The following is a 27,721-nucleotide window of genomic DNA, read 5'->3' as shown; positions in this document are numbered from 1 at the left end:
ACCAAAATGCAGCGTCGCCAGCTGCATTAGGGAGGGCTCATACATGAGATGAAATAACAGGATGACAGCAAAGTTTCCTTGAGATGATATGAGCCCCGAATGTGTTCTGGAGCCTGCTTTTATTAAGTCAGAAGGCATTCAAAAAGTTTCCATTATTATCGTGTTATTACATGATTGGTTACCTGCTTGTGGCAGGGCAGAACTAAACAGGTTAGCATACAGCCATATAATTGGTTAAAGCTTTCCATAGGATGTGGTTTTTTCTCTCCTGTCCGGAGTTCTCTGGACAGGCTCTGTGGTTAGCATTTCGTGCATAAACAGCAGGTGTTGAAGCATAGCAAAGGATGTGGTTTTCTATGTCGTTAGGCTACCTTGACCATTGCAAAAGATCCCAACAATTTTCTACTGGATTCCCCTCCGTCTTGCCCCCTCCAATCTCCCGAGGCTCTTTCCTCAGCTTATGGCATGTTTCTATTGGATTCCCCTCCGTATATTGCCTCCTAGCATCTCCCAAGGTTCTCCCCCCCCCTATGCCATTTTGTACTGGATTCCCATCTCTCTTGCCCCCTCTGATCTCCCAAGGTTATCCCCCCCCACCGCGTGCCATATCTTTCTACTGGATTCCCCTCTGTCTTGCCCCTCCGATCTCCCAAGGTTCTTCCCCCCCCCCCCCCGCGTGCGATTTTCTACTGGATTCCCATCTCTCTTGCCCATTCTTATCTCCCAAGCTTTGTTTCCCCTGTGTGCGATAGCTTTCTACTGGATTTCCCTCTTTCTTGCCCCCTCCGATCTCCCAAGGTTCTTTCCCCAGAGTGCGATAGCTTTCTACTGGATTCCCCTCTGTCTTGCCCCCTCCGATCTCCCAAGGTTCTTTCCTCAGCTTATGGCATGTTTCTATTGCATTCCCCTCTGTCTTGCCTCCTAGCATCTCCCAAGGTTCTCCCCCCCCCCCATGCCATTTTGTACTGGATTCCCATCTCTCTTGCCCCCTCTGATCTCCCAAGGTTATCCCCCCCCACCGCGTGCCATATCTTTCTTCTGGATTCCCCTCTGTCTTGACCCTCCGATCTCCCAAGGTTCTTTCCCCAGCGTGCATAAGCTTTCTACTGGATTCCCCTCTGTCTTGCCCCCTCTTATCTGCCAAGCTTTATTTCCCCCCCCCCATGCCATTTTCTACTGGATTCCCATCTCTCTTGCCCCCTCTTATCTCCCAAGCTTTGTTTCCCCTGTGTGCGATAGCTTTCTACTGGATTTCCTTCTGTCTTTCCCCCTCCGATCTCCCGAGGTTCTTTCCTCAGCTATGCCATCTTTCTAGTGGATTCCCCTCTTTCTTGCCTCCTCCGATCTCCCAAGGTTCTTTCCCCAGCGTGCATAAGCTTTCTACTGGATTCCCCTCTGTCTTGCCCCCTCTGATCTCCCAAGGTTCTCCCCACCCCTATGCCATTTTGAACTGGATTCCCATCTCTATTGCCCCCTCTGATCTCCCAAGGTTATCCCCCCCCCCCGCGTGCCATATCTTTCTACTGGATTCCCCTCTGTCTTGCCCCTTCGATCTCCCAAGGTTCTTTTCTCAGCGTGTGGCAACTTTCTACTGGATTCCCCTCTTTCTTGCCTCCTCCGATCTCCCAAGGTTCTTTCCCCAGCGTGCATAAGCTTTCTACTGGATTCCCCTCTGTCTTGCCCCCTCTGATCTCCCAAGGTTCTCCCCACCCCTATGCCATTTTGAACTGGATTCCCATCTCTCTTGCCCCCTCTGATCTCCCAAGGTTATCCCCCCCCCCCCGCGTGCCATATCTTTCTACTGGATTCCCCTCTGTCTTGCCCCTTCGATCTCCCAAGGTTCTTTTCTCAGTGAGCCATAACCTTCTACTGGACTCCCGTCTGTCTTGCCTCCTCTGATCTCTCAAGGTTCTCCCAACCGCTCACGTGCCATATCTTTCTACTGAATTCCCCTTTGTCTTGCCTCCTGGCATGTCCCAAGCTTTGTTTCCCCAGTGTGGGATAGCTTTCTACTGGATTTCCCTCTGTCTTGCCCCCTCTGATATCCCAAGGTTATTTCCCCAGCGTGCGATAGCTTTCTACTGGATTCCCCTCTGTCTTGCCCTCCGATCTCCCAAGGTTCTTCCCCCCCCCCCCCGTGCCATTTTCTACTGGATTCCCCTCTGTATTGCCCCTTCAGATCTCCCAAGGTTCTTCCACCCCCACCCCCCCTGCCATATCTTTCTACTGGATTCCCCTCTGTCTTGCCCCCTCCGATCTCCCAAGGTTCTTCCACCCCCACCCCCCCTGCCATATCTTTCTACTGGATTCCCCTCTGTCTTGCCCCCTCCGATCTCCCAAGGTTCTTTCCTCAGCATATGGCATCTTTCTACCGGACTCCCCTCTGTATTGCCTCCTCCGATATCCCAAGGTTCTTTCCCCAGTGTGCAATAACTTTCTACTGGATTCCCCTCTGTCTTGCCCCCTCCGATCTCCTAAGGTTCTCTACCCCCCCCCCAGTGCCATTTTCTACTGGATTCCCCTCTGTCTTGCCCCCTCTGATCTCCCGAGGTTCTTTCCTCAGCTTATTGCATGTTTCTATTGGATTCCCCTCCGTCTTGCCTCCTAGCATCTCCCAAGGTGCTCCCCCCCTCTATGCCATTTTGTACTGGATTCCCATCTCTCTTACCCCCTCTGATCTCCCAAGGTTATCCCCCCCCCCCGCGTGCCATATCTTTCTACTGGATTCCCTTCTGTCTTGCCCCTCCGATCTCCCAAGGTTCTTTTCTCAGCGTGTGGCAACTTTCTACTGGATTCCCCTCTGTCTTGCCTCCTCCGATCTCCCAAGGTTCTTTCCTCAGTGAGCCATAACTTTCTACTGGACTCCCCTCTGTATTGCCCCCGCCGATCTCCCAAGGTTCTTTCCCCAGCGTGCGATAGCTTTCTACTGGATTCCCCTCTGTCTTGCCCCTCCGATCACCCAAGGTTCTTTCCCCCCCTCTTGCCATTTTCTACTGGTTTCCCATCTCTCTTGCCCCCTCTTATCTCCGAAGCTTTGTTTCCCCAGACTGCCATAACTTTCTACTGGATTCCCCTCTGTCTTGCCCCCTCCGATCTCCAAAGGTTCTTCCCCCCCCTCCCCCCGCGTGCCATATCTTTCTACAGGATTCCCCTCTGTCTTGCCCCCTCCGATCTCCAAAGGTTCTTCCCCCCCTCCCCCCCCCGCGTGCCATATTATTCTACTGGATTCCCCTCTGTCTTGCCTCCTGGCATCTCCCAAGCTTTGTGTCCCCAGTGTGCTATAGCTTTCTACTGGATTTCCCTCTGTCTTGCCCCCTCCGATCTCCCAAGGTTCTTTCCTCAGCATATGGCATCTTTCTACTGGATTCCCCTCTGTCTTGCCTCCTCCGATATCCCAAGGTTCTTTCCCCAGTGTGCAATAACTTTCTACTGGATTCCCCTCTGTCTTGCCCCCTCCGATCTCCTAAGGTTCTCTACCCCCCCCCCCGTGCCATTTTCTACTGGATTCCCCTCTGTCTTGCCCTCTCTTATCTGCCAAGCTTTATTTCCCCAGTGTGCGATAGCTTTCTACTGGATTCCCCTCTGTCTTGCCTCCTCCGATCTCCCAAGGTTTTTTCCCCAGTGAGCCATAACTTTCTACTGGACTCCCCTCTGTATTGCCCCCTCCGATCTCCCAAGGTTCTTCCACCACCACCACCCCCGTGCCATATCTTTCTAATGGATTCCCCTCTGTCTTGCCCCCTCTGATCTCCCGAGGTTCTTTCCTCAGCTTATGCAATGTTTCTATTGGATTCCCCTCTTGCCTCCAAGCATCTCCCAAGGTTCTCCCCCCCCCCCCATGCCATTTTGTACTGGATTCCCCTCTCTCTTGCCCCCTCTGATCTCCCAAGGTTATCCCCCCCCCCCCCCGCGTGCCATACCTTTCTACTGGATTCCGCTCTGTCTTGCCCCTCCGATCTCCCAAGGTTCTTCCCCCCCCCCCCGTGCCATTTTCTACTGGATTCCCCTCTGTCTCGCCCTCTCTTATCTGCCAAGCATTATTTCCCCAGTGTGCGATAGCTTTCTACTGGATTCCCGTCTGTCTTGCCTCCTCTGATCTCTCAAGGTTCTCCCAACCCCCCACGTGCCATATCTTTCTACTGAATTCCCCTCTGTCTTGCCTCCTGGCATGTCCCAAGCTTTGTTTCCCCAGTGTGGGATAGCTTTCTACTGGATTTCCCTCTGTCTTGCCCCCTCCTATCTCTCAAGGTTCTTTCCTCAGCATATGACATCTTTCTACTGGATTCCCCTCTGTCTTGCCCCCTCCGATCTCCCAAGGTTCTTTCCTCTGCATATGGAATCTTTCTACTGGATTCCCCTCTGTCTTGCCTACTCCGATCTCCCAAGGTTTTTTCCCCAGTGAGCCATAACTTTCTACTGGACTCCCCTCTGTATTGCCCCCTCCGATCTCCCAAGGTTCTTCCACCCCCACCCCACCCCTGCCATATCTTTCTACTGGATTCCCCTCTGTCTTGCCCCCTCCGATCTCCCAAGGTTCTTTCCTCAGCATATGGCATCTTTCTACTGGATTCCCCTCTGTCTTGCCTCCTGGCATGTCCCAAGCTTTGTTTCCCCAGTGTGGGATAGCTTTCTACTGGATTTCCGTCTGTATTGCCCCCTCCGATCTCCCAAGGTTCTTCCACCACCACCCACCCACCCCGCCATATCTTTCTACTGGATTCCCCTCTGTCTTACCCCTCCGATCTCCCAAGGTTCTTTCCCCCCCCTTGCCATTTTCTACTGGTTTCCCATCTCTCTTGCCCCCTCTTATCTCCCAAGCTTTGTTTCTCCAGTGCGCCATAACTTTCTACTGGATTCCCCTCTGTATTGCCCCCTCGGATCTCCCAAGGTTCTCCCCCTCCCCCACGTGCCATATCTTTCTACTGGATTCCCCTCTGTCTTGCCACTCCGATCTCTCAAAGTTCTTCCCCCCCCCCCCCCGCGTGCCATTTTCTACTGGATTCCCCTCTGTCTTGCCCTCTCTTATCTGCCAAGCTTTATTTCCCCAGTGTGCGATATCTTTCTACTGGATTTCCCTCTGTCTTGCCCCCTCCGATCTCCCAAGGTTCTTTCCTCAGCGTATATGGCATCTTTCTAGTGGATTCCCCTCTGTATTGCCCCTTCAGATCTCCCAAGGTTCTTTCCCCCCCAACTGCTTGCCATTTTCTACTGTATTTCCCTCTGTCTTGCCCCCTCAGATCTCCCAAGGTTCTCCCCCCCCCCCCCCCCGCGTGCCATATCTTTCTACTGGATTCCACTCTGTCTTGCCCCCTCCATCTCCCAAGGTTCTTTTCTCAGCGTGTGGCAACTTTCTACTGGATTCCCCTCTGTCTTGCCCCCTCCGATCTCCCAAGGTTCTTTCCCCCCCCCTTGCCATTTTCTACTGGTTTCCCATCTCTCTTGCCCCCTCTTATCTCCCAAGCTTTGTTTCCCCAGTGCGCCATAACTTTCTACTGGATTCCCCTCTGTATTGCCCCCTCTGATCTCCCAAGGTTCTCCCCCCCCCCACGTGCCATATCTTTCTACTGGATTCCCCTCTGTCTTGCCTCCTGGCAGGTCCCAAGCTTTGTTTCCCCAGTGTGGGTTAGCTTTCTACTGGATTTCCCTCTGTCTTGCCCCGCCCCCCATCTCCCAAGGTTCCTTCCTCAGCAAATGGCATCTTTCTACTGGATTCCCCTCTGTCTTGCCCCCTCCGATCTCCCAAGGTTCTTTCCCCCCCCCACGTGCCATATCTTTCCACTGGATTCCTCTCTGTCTTGCCCCCTCCGATCTCCTAAGGTTCTCTACCCCCCCCCCCCGTGCCATTTTCTACTGGATTCCTCTCTGTCTTGCCCCCTCTGATCTCCCAAGGTTCTCCCCCCCCCCCTATGCCATTTTGAACTGGATTCCCATCTCTCTTGCCCCCTCTGATCTCCCAAGGTTATCCCCACCCCCACCCCCGCGTGCCATATCTTTCTACTGGATTCCCCTCTGTCTTACCCCCTCTTATCTGCCAAGCTTTATTTCCCCAGTGTGCGATAGCTTTCTACTGGATTTCCCTCTGTCTTGCCCCCTCCGATCTCCCAGGGTTCTTTCCTCAGCGTGCGATAGCTTTCTACTGGATTCCCCGCTGTCTTGCCTCCTCCGATCTCCTAAGGTTCTCTACCCCCCCCCCCCGTGCCATTTTCTACTGGATTCCCCTCCGTCTTGCCCCCTCCAATCTCCCGAGGCTCTTTCCTCAGCTTATGGCATGTTTCTATTGGATTCCCCTCCGTATATTGCCTCCTAGCATCTCCCAAGGTTCTCCCCCCCCCTATGCCATTTTGTACTGGATTCCCATCTCTCTTGCCCCCTCTGATCTCCCAAGGTTATCCCCCCCCACCGCGTGCCATATCTTTCTACTGGATTCCCCTCTGTCTTGCCCCTCCGATCTCCCAAGGTTCTTCCCCCCCCCCCCGCGTGCGATTTTCTACTGGATTCCCATCTCTCTTGCCCCCTCTTATCTCCCAAGCTTTGTTTCCCCTGTGTGCGATAGCTTTCTACTGGATTTCCCTCTTTCTTGCCCCCTCCGATCTCCCAAGGTTCTTTCCCCAGAGTGCGATAGCTTTCTACTGGATTCCCCTCTGTCTTGCCCCCTCCGATCTCCCAAGGTTCTTTCCTCAGCTTATGGCATGTTTCTATTGCATTCCCCTCTGTCTTGCCTCCTAGCATCTCCCAAGGTTCTCCCCCCCCCCATGCCATTTTGTACTGGATTCCCATCTCTCTTGCCCCCTCTGATCTCCCAAGGTTATCCCCCCCCACCGCGTGCCATATCTTTCTTCTGGATTCCCCTCTGTCTTGACCCTCCGATCTCCCAAGGTTCTTTCCCCAGCGTGCATAAGCTTTCTACTGGATTCCCCTCTGTCTTGCCCCCTCTTATCTGCCAAGCTTTATTTCCCCCCCCCCATGCCATTTTCTACTGGATTCCCATCTCTCTTGCCCCCTCTTATCTCCCAAGCTTTGTTTCCCCTGTGTGCGATAGCTTTCTACTGGATTTCCTTCTGTCTTTCCCCCTCCGATCTCCCGAGGTTCTTTCCTCAGCTATGCCATCTTTCTACTGGATTTCCCTCTGTCTTGCCCCCTCCGAACCCCCAGGGTTCTTTCCTCAGCGTGCGATAGCTTTCTACTGGATTCCCCGCTGTCTTGCCTCCTCCGATCTCCTAAGGTTCTCTACCCCCCCCCCCGTGCCATTTTCTACTGGATTCCCCTCCGTCTTGCCCCCTCCAATCTCCCGAGGCTCTTTCCTCAGCTTATGGCATGTTTCTATTGGATTCCCCTCCGTATATTGCCTCCTAGCATCTCCCAAGGTTCTCCCCCCCCCCTATGCCATTTTGTACTGGATTCCCATCTCTCTTGCGCCCTCTGATCTCCCAAGGTTATCCCCCCCCCCACCGCGTGCCATATCTTTCTACCGGATTCCCCTCTGTCTTGCCCCCTCCGATCTCCCAAGGTTCTTTCCTCAGCGTATATGGCATCTTTCTAGTGGATTCCCCTCTGTATTGCCCCTTCAGATCTCCCAAGGTTCTTTCCCCCCCAACTGCTTGCCATTTTCTACTGTATTTCCCTCTGTCTTGCCCCCTCAGATCTCCCAAGGTTCTCCCCCCCCCGCGTGCCATATCTTTCTACTGGATTCCACTCTGTCTTGCCCCCTCCATCTCCCAAGGTTCTTTTCTCAGCGTGTGGCAACTTTCTACTGGATTCCCCTCTGTCTTGCCCCCTCCGATCTCCCAAGGTTCTTTCCCCCCCCCCTTGCCATTTTCTACTGGTTTCCCATCTCTCTTGCCCCCTCTTATCTCCCAAGCTTTGTTTCCCCAGTGCGCCATAACTTTCTACTGGATTCCCCTCTGTATTGCCCCCTCTGATCTCCCAAGGTTCTCCCCCCCCCCACATGCCATATCTTTCTACTGGATTCCCCTCTGTCTTGCCTCCTGGCAGGTCCCAAGCTTTGTTTCCCCAGTGTGGGTTAGCTTTCTACTGGATTTCCCTCTGTCTTGCCCCGCCCCCCATCTCCCAAGGTTCCTTCCTCAGCAAATGGCATCTTTCTACTGGATTCCCCTCTGTCTTGCCCCCTCCGATCTCCCAAGGTTCTTTCCCCCCCCCCACGTGCCATATCTTTCCACTGGATTCCTCTCTGTCTTGCCCCCTCCGATCTCCTAAGGTTCTCTACCCCCCCCCCCCCGTGCCATTTTCTACTGGATTCCTCTCTGTCTTGCCCCCTCTGATCTCCCAAGGTTCTCCCCCCCCCTATGCCATTTTGAACTGGATTCCCATCTCTCTTGCCCCCTCTGATCTCCCAAGGTTATCCCCACCCCCACCCCCGCGTGCCATATCTTTCTAATGGATTCCCCTCTGTCTTACCCCCTCTTATCTGCCAAGCTTTATTTCCCCAGTGTGCGATAGCTTTCTACTGGATTCCCCTCTGTCTTGCCCCTCCGATCTCCCAAGGTTCTTCCCGCCCCCCCCCCCGCGTGCGATTTTCTACTGGATTCCCATCTCTCTTGCCCCCTCTTATCTCCCAAGCTTTGTTTCCCCTGTGTGCGATAGCTTTCTACTGGATTTCCCTCTTTCTTGCCCCCTCCGATCTCCCAAGGTTCTTTCCCCAGAGTGCGATAGCTTTCTACTGGATTCCCCTCTGTCTTGCCCCCTCCGATCTCCCAAGGTTCTTTCCTCAGCATATGGCATCTTTCTACTGGATTCCCCTCTGTCTTGCCCCCTCCGATCTCCCAAGGTTCTTTCCTCAGCATATGGCATCTTTCCACTAGATTCCCCTCTGTCTTGCCTCCTCCGATATCCCAAGGTTCTTTCCCCAGTGTGCAATAACTTTCTACTGGATTCCCCTCTGTCTTGCCTCCTCAGATATCCCAAGGTTCTTTCCCCAGTGTGCAATAACTTTCTACTGGATTCCCCTCTGTCTTGCCCCCTCCGATCTCCTAAGGTTCTCTACCCCCCCCCCCCGTGCCATTTTCTACTGGATTCCCCTCTGTCTTGCCCTCTCTTATCTGCCAAGCTTTATTTCCCCAGTGTGCGATAGCTTTCTACTGGATTCCCCTCTGTCTTGCCTCCTCCGATCTCCCAAGGTTTTTTCCCCAGTGAGCCATAACTTTCTACTGGACTCCCCTCTGTATTGCCCCCTCTGATCTCCCAAGGTTCTTCCCCCCCCCCACGTGCCATATCTTTCCACTGGATTCCTCTCTGTCTTGCCCCCTCCGATCTCCTAAGGTTCTCTACCCCCCCCCCCCGTGCCATTTTCTACTGGATTCCTCTCTGTCTTGCCCCCTCTGATCTCCCAAGGTTCTCCCCCCCCCCCTATGCCATTTTGAATTGGATTCCCATCTCTCTTGCCCCCTCTGATCTCCCAAGGTTATCCCCACCCCCACCCCCGCGTGCCATATCTTTCTACAGGATTCCCCTCTGTCTTACCCCCTCTTATCTGCCAAGCTTTATTTCCCCAGTGTGCGATAGCTTTCTACTGGATTCCCCTCTGTCTTGCCTCCTCCGATATCCCAAGGTTCTTTCCCCAGTGTGCAATAACTTTCTACTGGATTCCCCTCTGTCTTGCCCCCTCCGATCTCCTAAGGTTCTCTACCCCCCCCCCCCCCGTGCCATTTTCTACTGGATTCCCCTCTGTCTTGCCCTCTCTTATCTGCCAAGCTTTATTTCCCCAGTGTGCGATAGCTTTCTACTGGATTTCCCTCTGTCTTGCCCCCTCCGATCTCCCAAGGTTCTTTCCTCAGCGTATATGGCATCTTTCTAGTGGATTCCCCTCTGTATTGCCCCTTCAGATCTCCCAAGGTTCTTTCCCCCCCAACTGCTTGCCATTTTCTACTGTATTTCCCTCTGTCTTGCCCCCTCAGATCTCCCAAGGTTCTCCCCCCCCCCCGCGTGCCATATCTTTCTACTGGATTCCACTCTGTCTTGCCCCCTCCATCTCCCAAGGTTCTTTTCTCAGCGTGTGGCAACTTTCTACTGGATTCCCCTCTGTCTTGCCCCCTCCGATCTCCCAAGGTTCTTTCCCCCCCCCTTGCCATTTTCTACTGGTTTCCCATCTCTCTTGCCCCCTCTTATCTCCCAAGCTTTGTTTCCCCAGTGCGCCATAACTTTCTACTGGATTCCCCTCTGTATTGCCCCCTCTGATCTCCCAAGGTTCTCCCCCCCCCCCACGTGCCATATCTTTCTACTGGATTCCCCTCTGTCTTGCCTCCTGGCAGGTCCCAAGCTTTGTTTCCCCAGTGTGGGTTAGCTTTCTACTGGATTTCCCTCTGTCTTGCCCCGCCCCCCATCTCCCAAGGTTCCTTCCTCAGCAAATGGCATCTTTCTACTGGATTCCCCTCTGTCTTGCCCCCTCCGATCTCCCAAGGTTCTTTCCCCCCCCCCCACGTGCCATATCTTTCCACTGGATTCCTCTCTGTCTTGCCCCCTCCGATCTCCTAAGGTTCTCTCCCCCCCCCCCCCCCGTGCCATTTTCTACTGGATTCCTCTCTGTCTTGCCCCCTCTGATCTCCCAAGGTTCTCCCCCCCCCCTATGCCATTTTGAACTGGATTCCCATCTCTCTTGCCCCCTCTGATCTCCCAAGGTTATCCCCACCCCCACCCCCGCGTGCCATATCTTTCTACTGGATTCCCCTCTGTCTTACCCCCTCTTATCTGCCAAGCTTTATTTCCCCAGTGTGCGATAGCTTTCTACTGGATTTCCCTCTGTCTTGCCCCCTCCGATCTCCCAGGGTTCTTTCCTCAGCGTGCGATAGCTTTCTACTGGATTCCCCGCTGTCTTGCCTCCTCCGATCTCCTAAGGTTCTCTACCCCCCCCCCCGTGCCATTTTCTACTGGATTCCCCTCTGTATTGCCCTCTCTTATCTGCCAAGCTTTATTTCCCCAGTGTGCGATAGCTTTCTACTGGATTTCCCTCTGTCTTGCCACCTCCGATCTCCCAAGGTTCTTTCCTCAGCGTATATGGCATCTTTCTAGTGGATTCCCCTCTGTATTGCCCCTTCAGATCTCCCAAGGTTCTTTCCCCCCCAACTGCTTGCCATTTTCTACTGTATTTCCATCTGTCTTGCCCCCTCAGATCTCCCAAGGTTCTCCCCCCCCCCCCGCGTGCCATATCTTTCTACTGGATTCCACTCTGTCTTGCCCCCTCCATCTCCCAAGGTTCTTTTCTCAGCGTGTGGCAACTTTCTACTGGATTCCCCTCTGTCTTGCCCCCTCCGATCTCCCAAGGTTCTTTCCCCCCCCCTTGCCATTTTCTACTGGTTTCCCATCTCTCTTGCCCCCTCTTATCTCCCAAGCTTTGTTTCCCCAGTGCGCCATAACTTTCTACTGGATTCCCCTCTGTATTGCCCCCTCTGATCTCCCAAGGTTCTCCCCCCCCCCCCACGTGCCATATCTTTCTACTGGATTCCCCTCTGTCTTGCCTCCTGGCAGGTCCCAAGCTTTGTTTCCCCAGTGTGGGTTAGCTTTCTACTGGATTTCCCTCTGTCTTGCCCCGCCCCCCATCTCCCAAGGTTCCTTCCTCAGCAAATGGCATCTTTCTACTGGATTCCCCTCTGTCTTGCCCCCTCCGATCTCCCAAGGTTCTTTCCCCCCCCCCACGTGCCATATCTTTCCACTGGATTCCTCTCTGTCTTGCCCCCTCCGATCTCCTAAGGTTCTCTACCCCCCCCCCCCCGTGCCATTTTCTACTGGATTCCTCTCTGTCTTGCCCCCTCTGATCTCCCAAGGTTCTCCCCCCCCCTATGCCATTTTGAACTGGATTCCCATCTCTCTTGCCCCCTCTGATCTCCCAAGGTTATCCCCACCCCCACCCCCGCGTGCCATATCTTTCTACTGGATTCCCCTCTGTCTTACCCCCTCTTATCTGCCAAGCTTTATTTCCCCAGTGTGCGATAGCTTTCTACTGGATTTCCCTCTGTCTTGCCCCCTCCGATCTCCCAGGGTTCTTTCCTCAGCGTGCGATAGCTTTCTACTGGATTCCCCGCTGTCTTGCCTCCTCCGATCTCCTAAGGTTCTCTACCCCCCCCCCCCGTGCCATTTTCTACTGGATTCCCCTCCGTCTTGCCCCCTCCAATCTCCCGAGGCTCTTTCCTCAGCTTATGGCATGTTTCTATTGGATTCCCCTCCGTATATTGCCTCCTAGCATCTCCCAAGGTTCTCCCCCCCCCTATGCCATTTTGTACTGGATTCCCATCTCTCTTGCCCCCTCTGATCTCCCAAGGTTATCCCCCCCCACCGCGTGCCATATCTTTCTACTGGATTCCCCTCTGTCTTGCCCCTCCGATCTCCCAAGGTTCTCCCCCCCCCCCCGCGTGCGATTTTCTACTGGATTCCCATCTCTCTTGCCCCCTCTTATCTCCCAAGCTTTGTTTCCCCTGTGTGCGATAGCTTTCTACTGGATTTCCCTCTTTCTTGCCCCCTCCGATCTCCCAAGGTTCTTTCCCCAGAGTGCGATAGCTTTCTACTGGATTCCCCTCTGTCTTGCCCCCTCCGATCTCCCAAGGTTCTTTCCTCAGCTTATGGCATGTTTCTATTGCATTCCCCTCTGTCTTGCCTCCTAGCATCTCCCAAGGTTCTCCCCCCCCCCATGCCATTTTGTACTGGATTCCCATCTCTCTTGCCCCCTCTGATCTCCCAAGGTTATCCCCCCCCACCGCGTGCCATATCTTTCTTCTGGATTCCCCTCTGTCTTGACCCTCCGATCTCCCAAGGTTCTTTCCCCAGCGTGCATAAGCTTTCTACTGGATTCCCCTCTGTCTTGCCCCCTCTTATCTGCCAAGCTTTATTTCCCCCCCCCCATGCCATTTTCTACTGGATTCCCATCTCTCTTGCCCCCTCTTATCTCCCAAGCTTTGTTTCCCCTGTGTGCGATAGCTTTCTACTGGATTTCCTTCTGTCTTTCCCCCTCCGATCTCCCGAGGTTCTTTCCTCAGCTATGCCATCTTTCTACTGGATTTCCCTCTGTCTTGCCCCCTCCGATCTCCCAGGGTTCTTTCCTCAGCGTGCGATAGCTTTCTACTGGATTCCCCGCTGTCTTGCCTCCTCCGATCTCCTAAGGTTCTCTACCCCCCCCCCCCGTGCCATTTTCTACTGGATTCCCCTCCGTCTTGCCCCCTCCAATCTCCCGAGGCTCTTTCCTCAGCTTATGGCATGTTTCTATTGGATTCCCCTCCGTATATTGCCTCCTAGCATCTCCCAAGGTTCTCCCCCCCCCCCCTATGCCATTTTGTACTGGATTCCCATCTCTCTTGCGCCCTCTGATCTCCCAAGGTTATCCCCCCCCCCACCGCGTGCCATATCTTTCTACTGGATTCCCCTCTGTCTTGCCCCCTCCGATCTCCCAAGGTTCTTTCCTCAGCGTATATGGCATCTTTCTAGTGGATTCCCCTCTGTATTGCCCCTTCAGATCTCCCAAGGTTCTTTCCCCCCCAACTGCTTGCCATTTTCTACTGTATTTCCCTCTGTCTTGCCCCCTCAGATCTCCCAAGGTTCTCCCCCCCCCCGCGTGCCATATCTTTCTACTGGATTCCACTCTGTCTTGCCCCCTCCATCTCCCAAGGTTCTTTTCTCAGCGTGTGGCAACTTTCTACTGGATTCCCCTCTGTCTTGCCCCCTCCGATCTCCCAAGGTTCTTTCCCCCCCCCTTGCCATTTTCTACTGGTTTCCCATCTCTCTTGCCCCCTCTTATCTCCCAAGCTTTGTTTCCCCAGTGCGCCATAACTTTCTACTGGATTCCCCTCTGTATTGCCCCCTCTGATCTCCCAAGGTTCTCCCCCCCCCCACGTGCCATATCTTTCTACTGGATTCCCCTCTGTCTTGCCTCCTGGCAGGTCCCAAGCTTTGTTTCCCCAGTGTGGGTTAGCTTTCTACTGGATTTCCCTCTGTCTTGCCCCGCCCCCCATCTCCCAAGGTTCCTTCCTCAGCAAATGGCATCTTTCTACTGGATTCCCCTCTGTCTTGCCCCCTCCGATCTCCCAAGGTTCTTTCCCCCCCCCCACGTGCCATATCTTTCCACTGGATTCCTCTCTGTCTTGCCCCCTCCGATCTCCTAAGGTTCTCTACCCCCCCCCCCGTGCCATTTTCTACTGGATTCCTCTCTGTCTTGCCCCCTCTGATCTCCCAAGGTTCTCCCCCCCCCTATGCCATTTTGAACTGGATTCCCATCTCTCTTGCCCCCTCTGATCTCCCAAGGTTATCCCCACCCCCACCCCCGCGTGCCATATCTTTCTAATGGATTCCCCTCTGTCTTACCCCCTCTTATCTGCCAAGCTTTATTTCCCCAGTGTGCGATAGCTTTCTACTGGATTCCCCTCTGTCTTGCCCCTCCGATCTCCCAAGGTTCTTCCCGCCCCCCCCCCCGCGTGCGATTTTCTACTGGATTCCCATCTCTCTTGCCCCCTCTTATCTCCCAAGCTTTGTTTCCCCTGTGTGCGATAGCTTTCTACTGGATTTCCCTCTTTCTTGCCCCCTCCGATCTCCCAAGGTTCTTTCCCCAGAGTGCGATAGCTTTCTACTGGATTCCCCTCTGTCTTGCCCCCTCCGATCTCCCAAGGTTCTTTCCTCAGCATATGGCATCTTTCTACTGGATTCCCCTCTGTCTTGCCCCCTCCGATCTCCCAAGGTTCTTTCCTCAGCATATGGCATCTTTCCACTAGATTCCCCTCTGTCTTGCCTCCTCCGATATCCCAAGGTTCTTTCCCCAGTGTGCAATAACTTTCTACTGGATTCCCCTCTGTCTTGCCTCCTCCGATATCCCAAGGTTCTTTCCCCAGTGTGCAATAACTTTCTACTGGATTCCCCTCTGTCTTGCCCCCTCCGATCTCCTAAGGTTCTCTACCCCCCCCCGTGCCATTTTCTACTGGATTCCCCTCTGTCTTGCCCTCTCTTATCTGCCAAGCTTTATTTCCCCAGTGTGCGATAGCTTTCTACTGGATTCCCCTCTGTCTTGCCTCCTCCGATCTCCCAAGGTTTTTTCCCCAGTGAGCCATAACTTTCTACTGGACTCCCCTCTGTATTGCCCCCTCAGATCTCCCAAGGTTCTTCCCCCCCCCCACGTGCCATATCTTTCCACTGGATTCCTCTCTGTCTTGCCCCCTCCGATCTCCTAAGGTTCTCTACCCCCCCCCGTGCCATTTTCTACTGGATTCCTCTCTGTCTTGCCCCCTCTGATCTCCCAAGGTTCTCCCCCCCCCCTATGCCATTTTGAACTGGATTCCCATCTCTCTTGCCCCCTCTGATCTCCCAAGGTTATCCCCACCCCCACCCCCGCGTGCCATATCTTTCTAATGGATTCCCCTCTGTCTTACCCCCTCTTATCTGCCAAGCTTTATTTCCCCAGTGTGCGATAGCTTTCTACTGGATTCCCCTCTGTCTTGCCCCTCCGATCTCCCAAGGTTCTTCCCGCCCCCCCCCCCCGCGTGCGATTTTCTACTGGATTCCTATCTCTCTTGCCCCCTCTTATCTCCCAAGCTTTGTTTCCCCTGTGTGCGATAGCTTTCTACTGGATTTCCCTCTTTCTTGCCCCCTCCGATCTCCCAAGGTTCTTTCCCCAGAGTGCGATAGCTTTCTACTGGATTCCCCTCTGTCTTATCCCCCCCGATCTCCCAAGGTTCTTTCCTCAGCATATGGCATCTTTCTACTGGATTCCCCTCTGTCTTGCCCCCTCCGATCTCCCAAGGTTCTTTCCTCAGCATATGGCATCTTTCCACTAGATTCCCCTCTGTCTTGCCTCCTCCGATATCCCAAGGTTCTTTCCCCAGTGTGCAATAACTTTCTACTGGATTCCCCTCTGTCTTGCCTCCTCCGATATCCCAAGGTTCTTTCCCCAGTGTGCAATAACTTTCTACTGGATTCCCCTCTGTCTTGCCCCCTCCGATCTCCTAAGGTTCTCTACCCCCCCCCCCGTGCCATTTTCTACTGGATTCCCCTCTGTCTTGCCCTCTCTTATCTGCCAAGCTTTATTTCCCCAGTGTGCGATAGCTTTCTACTGGATTCCCCTCTGTCTTGCCTCCTCCGATCTCCCAAGGTTTTTTCCCCAGTGAGCCATAACTTTCTACTGCACTCCCCTCTGTATTGCCCCCTCAGATCTCCCAAGGTTCTTCCCCCCCCCCACGTGCCATATCTTTCCACTGGATTCCTCTCTGTCTTGCCCCCTCCGATCTCCTAAGGTTCTCTACCCCCCCCCGTGCCATTTTCTACTGGATTCCTCTCTGTCTTGCCCCCTCTGATCTCCCAAGGTTCTCCCCCCCCCCTATGCCATTTTGAATTGGATTCCCATCTCTCTTGCCCCCTCTGATCTCCCAAGGTTATCCCCACCCCCACCCCCGCGTGCCATATCTTTCTACAGGATTCCCCTCTGTCTTACCCCCTCTTATCTGCCAAGCTTTATTTCCCCAGTGTGCGATAGCTTTCTACTGGATTCCCCTCTGTCTTGCCTCCTCCGATATCCCAAGGTTCTTTCCCCAGTGTGCAATAACTTTCTACTGGATTCCCCTCTGTCTTGCCCCCTCCGATCTCCTAAGGTTCTCTACCCCCCCCCCCCCGTGCCATTTTCTACTGGATTCCCCTCTGTCTTGCCCTCTCTTATCTGCCAAGCTTTATTTCCCCAGTGTGCGATAGCTTTCTACTGGATTTCCCTCTGTCTTGCCCCCTCCGATCTCCCAAGGTTCTTTCCTCAGCGTATATGGCATCTTTCTAGTGGATTCCCCTCTGTATTGCCCCTTCAGATCTCCCAAGGTTCTTTCCCCCCCAACTGCTTGCCATTTTCTACTGTATTTCCCTCTGTCTTGCCCCCTCAGATCTCCCAAGGTTCTCCCCCCCGCGTGCCATATCTTTCTACTGGATTCCACTCTGTCTTGCCCCCTCCATCTCCCAAGGTTCTTTTCTCAGCGTGTGGCAACTTTCTACTGGATTCCCCTCTGTCTTGCCCCCTCCGATCTCCCAAGGTTCTTTCCCCCCCCCTTGCCATTTTCTACTGGTTTCCCATCTCTCTTGCCCCCTCTTATCTCCCAAGCTTTGTTTCCCCAGTGCGCCATAACTTTCTACTGGATTCCCCTCTGTATTGCCCCCTCTGATCTCCCAAGGTTCTCCCCCCCCCCACGTGCCATATCTTTCTACTGGATTCCCCTCTGTCTTGCCTCCTGGCAGGTCCCAAGCTTTGTTTCCCCAGTGTGGGTTAGCTTTCTACTGGATTTCCCTCTGTCTTGCCCCGCCCCCCATCTCCCAAGGTTCCTTCCTCAGCAAATGGCATCTTTCTACTGGATTCCCCTCTGTCTTGCCCCCTCCGATCTCCCAAGGTTCTTTCCCCCCCCCACGTGCCATATCTTTCCACTGGATTCCTCTCTGTCTTGCCCCCTCCGATCTCCTAAGGTTCTCTACCCCCCCCCCCCCCGTGCCATTTTCTACTGGATTCCTCTCTGTCTTGCCCCCTCTGATCTCCCAAGGTTCTCCCCCCCCCCTATGCCATTTTGAACTGGATTCCCATCTCTCTTGCCCCCTCTGATCTCCCAAGGTTATCCCCACCCCCACCCCCGCGTGCCATATCTTTCTACTGGATTCCCCTCTGTCTTACCCCCTCTTATCTGCCAAGCTTTATTTCCCCAGTGTGCGATAGCTTTCTACTGGATTTCCCTCTGTCTTGCCCCCTCCGATCTCCCAGGGTTCTTTCCTCAGCGTGCGATAGCTTTCTACTGGATTCCCCGCTGTCTTGCCTCCTCCGATCTCCTAAGGTTCTCTACCCCCCCCCGTGCCATTTTCTACTGGATTCCCCTCCGTCTTGCCCCCTCCAATCTCCCGAGGCTCTTTCCTCAGCTTATGGCATGTTTCTATTGGATTCCCCTCCGTATATTGCCTCCTAGCATCTCCCAAGTTTCTCCCCCCCCCTATGCCATTTTGTACTGGATTCCCATCTCTCTTGCCCCCTCTGATCTCCCAAGGTTATCCCCCCCCACCGCGTGCCATATCTTTCTTCTGGATTCCCCTCTGTCTTGACCCTCCGATCTCCCAAGGTTCTTTCCCCAGCGTGCATAAGCTTTCTACTGGATTCCCCTCTGTCTTGCCCCCTCTTATCTGCCAAGCTTTATTTCCCCCCCCCCATGCCATTTTCTACTGGATTCCCATCTCTCTTGCCCCCTCTTATCTCCCAAGCTTTGTTTCCCCTGTGTGCGATAGCTTTCTACTGGATTTCCTTCTGTCTTTCCCCCTCCGATCTCCCGAGGTTCTTTCCTCAGCTATGCCATCTTTCTAGTGGATTCCCCTCTTTCTTGCCTCCTCCGATCTCCCAAGGTTCTTTCCCCAGCGTGCATAAGCTTTCTACTGGATTCCCCTCTGTCTTACCCCCTCTTATCTGCCAAGCTTTATTTCCCCAGTGTGCGATAGCTTTCTACTGGATTCCCCTCTGTCTTGCCCCCTCCGATCTCCCAGGGTTCTTCCCGCCCCCCCCCCCCCGCGTGCGATTTTCTACTGGATTCCCATCTCTCTTGCCCCCTCTTATCTCCCAAGCTTTGTTTCCCCTGTGTGCGATAGCTTTCTACTGGATTTCCCTCTTTCTTGCCCCCTCCGATCTCCCAAGGTTCTTTCCCCAGAGTGCGATAGCTTTCTACTGGATTCCCCTCTGTCTTGCCCCCTCCGATCTCCCAAGGTTCTTTCCTCAGCATATGGCATCTTTCTACTGGATTCCCCTCTGTCTTGCCCCCTCCGATCTCCCAAGGTTCTTTCCTCAGCATATGGCATCTTTCCACTAGATTCCCCTCTGTCTTGCCTCCTCCGATATCCCAAGGTTCTTTCCCCAGTGTGCAATAACTTTCTACTGGATTCCCCTCTGTCTTGCCTCCTCAGATATCCCAAGGTTCTTTCCCCAGTGTGCAATAACTTTCTACTGGATTCCCCTCTGTCTTGCCCCCTCCGATCTCCTAAGGTTCTCTACCCCCCCCCCCCGTGCCATTTTCTACTGGATTCCCCTCTGTCTTGCCCTCTCTTATCTGCCAAGCTTTATTTCCCCAGTGTGCGATAGCTTTCTACTGGATTCCCCTCTGTCTTGCCTCCTCCGATCTCCCAAGGTTTTTTCCCCAGTGAGCCATAACTTTCTACTGGACTCCCCTCTGTATTGCCCCCTCCGATCTCCCAAGGTTCTTCCCCCCCCCCCCCGCGTGCGATTTTCTACTGGATTCCCATCTCTCTTGCCCCCTCTTATCTCCCAAGCTTTGTTTCCCCTGTGTGCGATAGCTTTCTACTGGATTTCCCTCTTTCTTGCCCCCTCCGATCTCCCAAGGTTCTTTCCCCAGAGTGCGATAGCTTTCTACTGGATTCCCCTCTGTCTTGCCCCCTCCGATCTCCCAAGGTTCTTTCCTCAGCTTATGGCATGTTTCTATTGCATTCCCCTCTGTCTTGCCTCCTAGCATCTCCCAAGGTTCTCCCCCCCCCCCCATGCCATTTTGTACTGGATTCCCATCTCTCTTGCCCCCTCTGATCTCCCAAGGTTCTTCCCCCCCCACGTGCCATATCTTTCCACTGGATTCCTCTCTGTCTTGCCCCCTCCGATCTCCTAAGGTTCTCTACCCCCCCCCTATGCCATTTTGAATTGGATTCCCATCTCTCTTGCCCCCTCTGATCTCCCAAGGTTATCCCCACCCCCACCCCCGCGTGCCATATCTTTCTACTGGATTCCCCTCTGTCTTACCCCCTCTTATCTGCCAAGCTTTATTTCCCCAGTGTGCGATAGCTTTCTACTGGATTCCCCTCTGTCTTGCCTCCTCCGATATCCCAAGGTTCTTTCCCCAGTGTGCAATAACTTTCTACTGGATTTCCCTCTGTCTTGCCCCCTCCGATCTCCCAGGGTTCTTTCCTCAGCGTGCGATAGCTTTCTACTGGATTCCCCGCTGTCTTGCCTCCTCCGATCTCCTAAGGTTCTCTACCCCCCCCCCCCGTGCCATTTTCTACTGGATTCCCCTCCGTCTTGCCCCCTCCAATCTCCCGAGGCTCTTTCCTCAGCTTATGGCATGTTTCTATTGGATTCCCCTCCGTATATTGCCTCCTAGCATCTCCCAAGGTTCTCCCCCCCCCATGCCATTTTGTACTGGATTCCCATCTCTCTTGCCCCCTCTGATCTCCCAAGGTTATCCCCCCCCACCGCGTGCCATATCTTTCTACTGGATTCCCCTCTGTCTTGCCCCTCCGATCTCCCAAGGTTCTTCCCCCCCCCCCCCCCGCGTGCGATTTTCTACTGGATTCCCATCTCTCTTGCCCCCTCTTATCTCCCAAGCTTTGTTTCCCCTGTGTGCGATAGCTTTCTACTGGATTTCCCTCTTTCTTGCCCCCTCCGATCTCCCAAGGTTCTTTCCCCAGAGTGCGATAGCTTTCTACTGGATTCCGCTCTCTCTTTCCCCCTCCGATCTCCCAAGGTTCTTTCCTCAGCTTATGGCATGTTTCTATTGCATTCCCCTCTGTCTTGCCTCCTAGCATCTCCCAAGGTTCTCCCCCCCCCCCATGCCATTTTGTACTGGATTCCCATCTCTCTTGCCCCCTCTGATCTCCCAAGGTTATCCCCCCCCACCGCGTGCCATATCTTTCTTCTGGATTCCCCTCTGTCTTGACCCTCCGATCTCCCAAGGTTCTTTCCCCAGCGTGCATAAGCTTTCTACTGGATTCCCCTCTGTCTTGCCCCCTCTTATCTGCCAAGCTTTATTTCCCCCCCCCATGCCATTTTCTACTGGATTCCCATCTCTCTTGCCCCCTCTTATCTCCCAAGCTTTGTTTCCCCTGTGTGCGATAGCTTTCTACTGGATTTCCTTCTGTCTTTCCCCCTCCGATCTCCCGAGGTTCTTTCCTCAGCTATGCCATCTTTCTAGTGGATTCCCCTCTTTCTTGCCTCCTCCGATCTCCCAAGGTTCTTTCCCCAGCGTGCATAAGCTTTCTACTGGATTCCCCTCTGTCTTACCCCCTCTTATCTGCCAAGCTTTATTTCCCCAGTGTGCGATAGCTTTCTACTGGATTCCCCTCTGTCTTGCCCCCTCCGATCTCCCAGGGTTCTTCCCGCCCCCCCCCCCCCGCGTGCGATTTTCTACTGGATTCCCATCTCTCTTGCCCCCTCTTATCTCCCAAGCTTTGTTTCCCCTGTGTGCGATAGCTTTCTACTGGATTTCCCTCTTTCTTGCCCCCTCCGATCTCCCAAGGTTCTTTCCCCAGAGTGCGATAGCTTTCTACTGGATTCCCCTCTGTCTTGCCCTCTCCGATCTCCCAAGGTTCTTTCCTCAGCATATGGCATCTTTCTACTGGATTCCCCTCTGTCTTGCCCCCTCCGATCTCCCAAGGTTCTTTCCTCAGCATATGGCATCTTTCCACTAGATTCCCCTCTGTCTTGCCTCCTCCGATATCCCAAGGTTCTTTCCCCAGTGTGCAATAACTTTCTACTGGTTCCCCTCTGTCTTGCCTCCTCCGATATCCCAAGGTTCTTTCCCCAGTGTGCAATAACTTTCTACTGGATTCCCCTCTGTCTTGCCCCCTCCGATCTCCTAAGGTTCTCTACCCCCCCCCCCCGTGCCATTTTCTACTGGATTCCCCTCTGTCTTGCCCTCTCTTATCTGCCAAGCTTTATTTCCCCAGTGTGCGATAGCTTTCTACTGGATTCCCCTCTGTCTTGCCTCCTCCGATCTCCCAAGGTTTTTTCCCCAGTGAGCCATAACTTTCTACTGGACTCCCCTCTGTATTGCCCCCTCCGATCTCCCAAGGTTCTTCCCCCCCCCCCGCGTGCGATTTTCTACTGGATTCCCATCTCTCTTGCCCCCTCTTATCTCCCAAGCTTTGTTTCCCCTGTGTGCGATAGCTTTCTACTGGATTTCCCTCTTTCTTGCCCCCTCCGATCTCCCAAGGTTCTTTCCCCAGAGTGCGATAGCTTTCTACTGGATTTCCCTCTGTCTTGCCCCCTCCGATCTCCCAAGGTTCTTTCCTCAGCTTATGGCATGTTTCTATTGCATTCCCCTCTGTCTTGCCTCCTAGCATCTCCCAAGGTTCTCCCCCCCCCCCCATGCCATTTTGTACTGGATTCCCATCTCTCTTGCCCCCTCTGATCTCCCAAGGTTCTTCCCCCCCCCCACGTGCCATATCTTTCCACTGGATTCCTCTCTGTCTTGCCCCCTCCGATCTCCTAAGGTTCTCTACCCCCCCCCCGTGCCATTTTCTACTGGATTCCTCTCTGTCTTGCCCCCTCTGATCTCCCAAGGTTCTCCCCCCCCTATGCCATTTTGAATTGGATTCCCATCTCTCTTGCCCCCTCTGATCTCCCAAGGTTATCCCCACCCCCACCCCCGCGTGCCATATCTTTCTACTGGATTCCCCTCTGTCTTACCCCCTCTTATCTGCCAAGCTTTATTTCCCCAGTGTGCGATAGCTTTCTACTGGATTCCCCTCTGTCTTGCCTCCTCCGATATCCCAAGGTTCTTTCCCCAGTGTGCAATAACTTTCTACTGGATTCCCCTCTGTCTTGCCCCCTCCGATCTCCTAAGGTTCTCTACCCCCCCCCCCCGTGCCATTTTCTACTGGATTCCCCTCTGTCTTGCCCTCTCTTATCTGCCAAGCTTTATTTCCCCAGTGTGCGATAGCTTTCTACTGGATTTCCCTCTGTCTTGCCCCCTCCGATCTCCCAAGGTTCTTTCCTCAGCGTATATGGCATCTTTCTAGTGGATTCCCCTCTGTATTGCCCCTTCAGATCTCCCAAGGTTCTTTCCCCCCCAACTGCTTGCCATTTTCTACTGTATTTCCCTCTGTCTTGCCCCCTCAGATCTCCCAAGGTTCTCCCCCCCCCCCGCGTGCCATATCTTTCTACTGGATTCCACTCTGTCTTGCCCCCTCCATCTCCCAAGGTTCTTTTCTCAGCGTGTGGCAACTTTCTACTGGATTCCCCTCTGTCTTCCCCCTCCGATCTCCCAAGGTTCTTTCCCCCCCCCTTGCCATTTTCTACTGGTTTCCCATCTCTCTTGCCCCCTCTTATCTCCCAAGCTTTGTTTCCCCAGTGCGCCATAACTTTCTACTGGATTCCCCTCTGTATTGCCCCCTCTGATCTCCCAAGGTTCTCCCCCCCCCCCCCCACGTGCCATATCTTTCTACTGGATTCCCCTCTGTCTTGCCTCCTGGCAGGTCCCAAGCTTTGTTTCCCCAGTGTGGGTTAGCTTTCTACTGGATTTCCCTCTGTCTTGCCCCGCCCCCCATCTCCCAAGATTCCTTCCTCAGCAAATGGCATCTTTCTACTGGATTCCCCTCTGTCTTGCCCCCTCCGATCTCCCAAGGTTCTTTCCCCCCCCCCACGTGCCATATCTTTCCACTGGATTCCTCTCTGTCTTGCCCCCTCCGATCTCCTAAGGTTCTCTACCCCCCCCCCCGTGCCATTTTCTACTGGATTCCTCTCTGTCTTGCCCCCTCTGATCTCCCAAGGTTCTCCCCCCCCCCTATGCCATTTTGAACTGGATTCCCATCTCTCTTGCCCCCTCTGATCTCCCAAGGTTATCCCCACCCCCACCCCCGCGTGCCATATCTTTCTACTGGATTCCCCTCTGTCTTACCCCCTCTTATCTGCCAAGCTTTATTTCCCCAGTGTGCGATAGCTTTCTACTGGATTTCCCTCTGTCTTGCCCCCTCCGATCTCCCAGGGTTCTTTCCTCAGCGTGCGATAGCTTTCTACTGGATTCCCCGCTGTCTTGCCTCCTCCGATCTCCTAAGGTTCTCTACCCCCCCCCCCGTGCCATTTTCTACTGGATTCCCCTCCGTCTTGCCCCCTCCAATCTCCCGAGGCTCTTTCCTCAGCTTATGGCATGTTTCTATTGGATTCCCCTCCGTATATTGCCTCCTAGCATCTCCCAAGGTTCTCCCCCCCCCTATGCCATTTTGTACTGGATTCCCATCTCTCTTGCCCCCTCTGATCTCCCAAGGTTATCCCCCCCCACCGCGTGCCATATCTTTCTACTGGATTCCCCTCTGTCTTGCCCCTCCGATCTCCCAAGGTTCTTCCCCCCCCCCCCGCGTGCGATTTTCTACTGGATTCCCATCTCTCTTGCCCCCTCTTATCTCCCAAGCTTTGTTTCCCCTGTGTGCGATAGCTTTCTACTGGATTTCCCTCTTTCTTGCCCCCTCCGATCTCCCAAGGTTCTTTCCCCAGAGTGCGATAGCTTTCTACTGGATTCCCCTCTGTCTTGCCCCCTCCGATCTCCCAAGGTTCTTTCCTCAGCTTATGGCATGTTTCTATTGCATTCCCCTCTGTCTTGCCTCCTAGCATCTCCCAAGGTTCTCCCCCCCCCCATGCCATTTTGTACTGGATTCCCATCTCTCTTGCCCCCTCTGATCTCCCAAGGTTATCCCCCCCCACCGCGTGCCATATCTTTCTTCTGGATTCCCCTCTGTCTTGACCCTCCGATCTCCCAAGGTTCTTTCCCCAGCGTGCATAAGCTTTCTACTGGATTCCCCTCTGTCTTGCCCCCTCTTATCTGCCAAGCTTTATTTCCCCCCCCCCCATGCCATTTTCTACTGGATTCCCATCTCTCTTGCCCCCTCTTATCTCCCAAGCTTTGTTTCCCCTGTGTGCGATAGCTTTCTACTGGATTTCCTTCTGTCTTTCCCCCTCCGATCTCCCGAGGTTCTTTCCTCAGCTATGCCATCTTTCTAGTGGATTCCCCTCTTTCTTGCCTCCTCCGATCTCCCAAGGTTCTTTCCCCAGCGTGCATAAGCTTTCTACTGGATTCCCCTCTGTCTTGCCTCCTCCGATCTCCTAAGGTTCTCTACCCCCCCCCCCCGTGCCATTTTCTACTGGATTCCCCTCCGTCTTGCCCCCTCCAATCTCCCGAGGCTCTTTCCTCAGCTTATGGCATGTTTCTATTGGATTCCCCTCCGTATATTGCCTCCTAGCATCTCCCAAGGTTCTCCCCCCCCCCCCGCTATGCCATTTTGTACTGGATTCCCATCTCTCTTGCCCCCTCTGATCTCCCAAGGTTATCCCCCCCCCACCGCGTGCCATATCTTTCTACTGGATTCCCCTCTGTCTTGCCCCTCCGATCTCCCAAGGTTCTTCCCCCCCCCCCGCGTGCGATTTTCTACTGGATTCCCATCTCTCTTGCCCCCTCTTATCTCCCAAGCTTTGTTTCCCCTGTGTGCGATAGCTTTCTACTGGATTTCCCTCTTTCTTGCCCCCTCCGATCTCCCAAGGTTCTTTCCCCAGAGTGCGATAGCTTTCTACTGGATTCCCCTCTGTCTTGCCCCCTCCGATCTCCCAAGGTTCTTTCCTCAGCTTATGGCATGTTTCTATTGCATTCCCCTCTGTCTTGCCTCCTAGCATCTCCCAAGGTTCTCCCCCCCCCCCATGCCATTTTGTACTGGATTCCCATCTCTCTTGCCCCCTCTGATCTCCCAAGGTTCTTCCCCCCCCCACGTGCCATATCTTTCCACTGGATTCCTCTCTGTCTTGCCCCCTCCGATCTCCTAAGGTTCTCTACCCCCCCCCCGTGCCATTTTCTACTGGATTCCTCTCTGTCTTGCCCCCTCTGATCTCCCAAGGTTCTCCCCCCCCCCTATGCCATTTTGAATTGGATTCCCATCTCTCTTGCCCCCTCTGATCTCCCAAGGTTATCCCCACCCCCACCCCCGCGTGCCATATCTTTCTACTGGATTCCCCTCTGTCTTACCCCCTCTTATCTGCCAAGCTTTATTTCCCCAGTGTGCGATAGCTTTCTACTGGATTTCCCTCTGTCTTGCCCCCTCCGAACCCCCAGGGTTCTTTCCTCAGCGTGCGATAGCTTTCTACTGGATTCCCCGCTGTCTTGCCTCCTCCGATCTCCTAAGGTTCTCTACCCCCCCCCCCGTGCCATTTTCTACTGGATTCCCCTCCGTCTTGCCCCCTCCAATCTCCCGAGGCTCTTTCCTCAGCTTATGGCATGTTTCTATTGGATTCCCCTCCGTATATTGCCTCCTAGCATCTCCCAAGGTTCTCCCCCCCCCCTATGCCATTTTGTACTGGATTCCCATCTCTCTTGCGCCCTCTGATCTCCCAAGGTTATCCCCCCCCCCACCGCGTGCCATATCTTTCTACTGGATTCCCCTCTGTCTTGCCCCCTCCGATCTCCCAAGGTTCTTTCCTCAGCGTATATGGCATCTTTCTAGTGGATTCCCCTCTGTATTGCCCCTTCAGATCTCCCAAGGTTCTTTCCCCCCCAACTGCTTGCCATTTTCTACTGTATTTCCCTCTGTCTTGCCCCCTCAGATCTCCCAAGGTTCTCCCCCCCGCGTGCCATATCTTTCTACTGGATTCCACTCTGTCTTGCCCCCTCCATCTCCCAAGGTTCTTTTCTCAGCGTGTGGCAACTTTCTACTGGATTCCCCTCTGTCTTGCCCCCTCCGATCTCCCAAGGTTCTTTCCCCCCCCCCTTGCCATTTTCTACTGGTTTCCCATCTCTCTTGCCCCCTCTTATCTCCCAAGCTTTGTTTCCCCAGTGCGCCATAACTTTCTACTGGATTCCCCTCTGTATTGCCCCCTCTGATCTCCCAAGGTTCTCCCCCCCCCCACGTGCCATATCTTTCTACTGGATTCCCCTCTGTCTTGCCTCCTGGCAGGTCCCAAGCTTTGTTTCCCCAGTGTGGGTTAGCTTTCTACTGGATTTCCCTCTGTCTTGCCCCGCCCCCCATCTCCCAAGGTTCCTCCCTCAGCAAATGGCATCTTTCTACTGGATTCCCCTCTGTCTTGCCCCCTCCGATCTCCCAAGGTTCTTTCCCCCCCCCCCCCACGTGCCATATCTTTCCACTGGATTCCTCTCTGTCTTGCCCCCTCCGATCTCCTAAGGTTCTCTACCCCCCCCCGTGCCATTTTCTACTGGATTCCTCTCTGTCTTGCCCCCTCTGATCTCCCAAGGTTCTCCCCCCCCCCTATGCCATTTTGAACTGGATTCCCATCTCTCTTGCCCCCTCTGATCTCCCAAGGTTATCCCCACCCCCACCCCCGCGTGCCATATCTTTCTACTGGATTCCCCTCTGTCTTACCCCCTCTTATCTGCCAAGCTTTATTTCCCCAGTGTGCGATAGCTTTCTACTGGATTCCCCTCTGTCTTGCCCCTCCGATCTCCCAAGGTTCTTCCCGCCCCCCCCCCGCGTGCGATTTTCTACTGGATTCCCATCTCTCTTGCCCCCTCTTATCTCCCAAGCTTTGTTTCCCCTGTGTGCGATAGCTTTCTACTGGATTTCCCTCTTTCTTGCCCCCTCCGATCTCCCAAGGTTCTTTCCCCAGAGTGCGATAGCTTTCTACTGGATTCCCCTCTGTCTTGCCCCCTCCGATCTCCCAAGGTTCTTTCCTCAGCATATGGCATCTTTCTACTGGATTCCCCTCTTTCTTGCCCCCTCCGATCTCCCAAGGTTCTTTCCTCAGCATATGGCATCTTTCCACTAGATTCCCCTCTGTCTTGCCTCCTCCGATATCCCAAGGTTCTTTCCCCAGTGTGCAATAACTTTCTACTGGATTCCCCTCTGTCTTGCCTCCTCCGATATCCCAAGGTTCTTTCCCCAGTGTGCAATAACTTTCTACTGGATTCCCCTCTGTCTTGCCCCCTCCGATCTCCTAAGGTTCTCTACCCCCCCCCCCCCGTGCCATTTTCTACTGGATTCCCCTCTGTCTTGCCCTCTCTTATCTGCCAAGCTTTATTTCCCCAGTGTG

Source organism: Natrix helvetica, assembly GCF_964273705.1.
Source record: "Natrix helvetica genome assembly, chromosome: W".
Lineage (NCBI taxonomy): Eukaryota > Metazoa > Chordata > Lepidosauria > Squamata > Natricidae > Natrix > Natrix helvetica.
The sequence above is the reverse complement of the archived record's forward strand: the minus strand, read 5'-3'. Positions refer to the sequence as shown.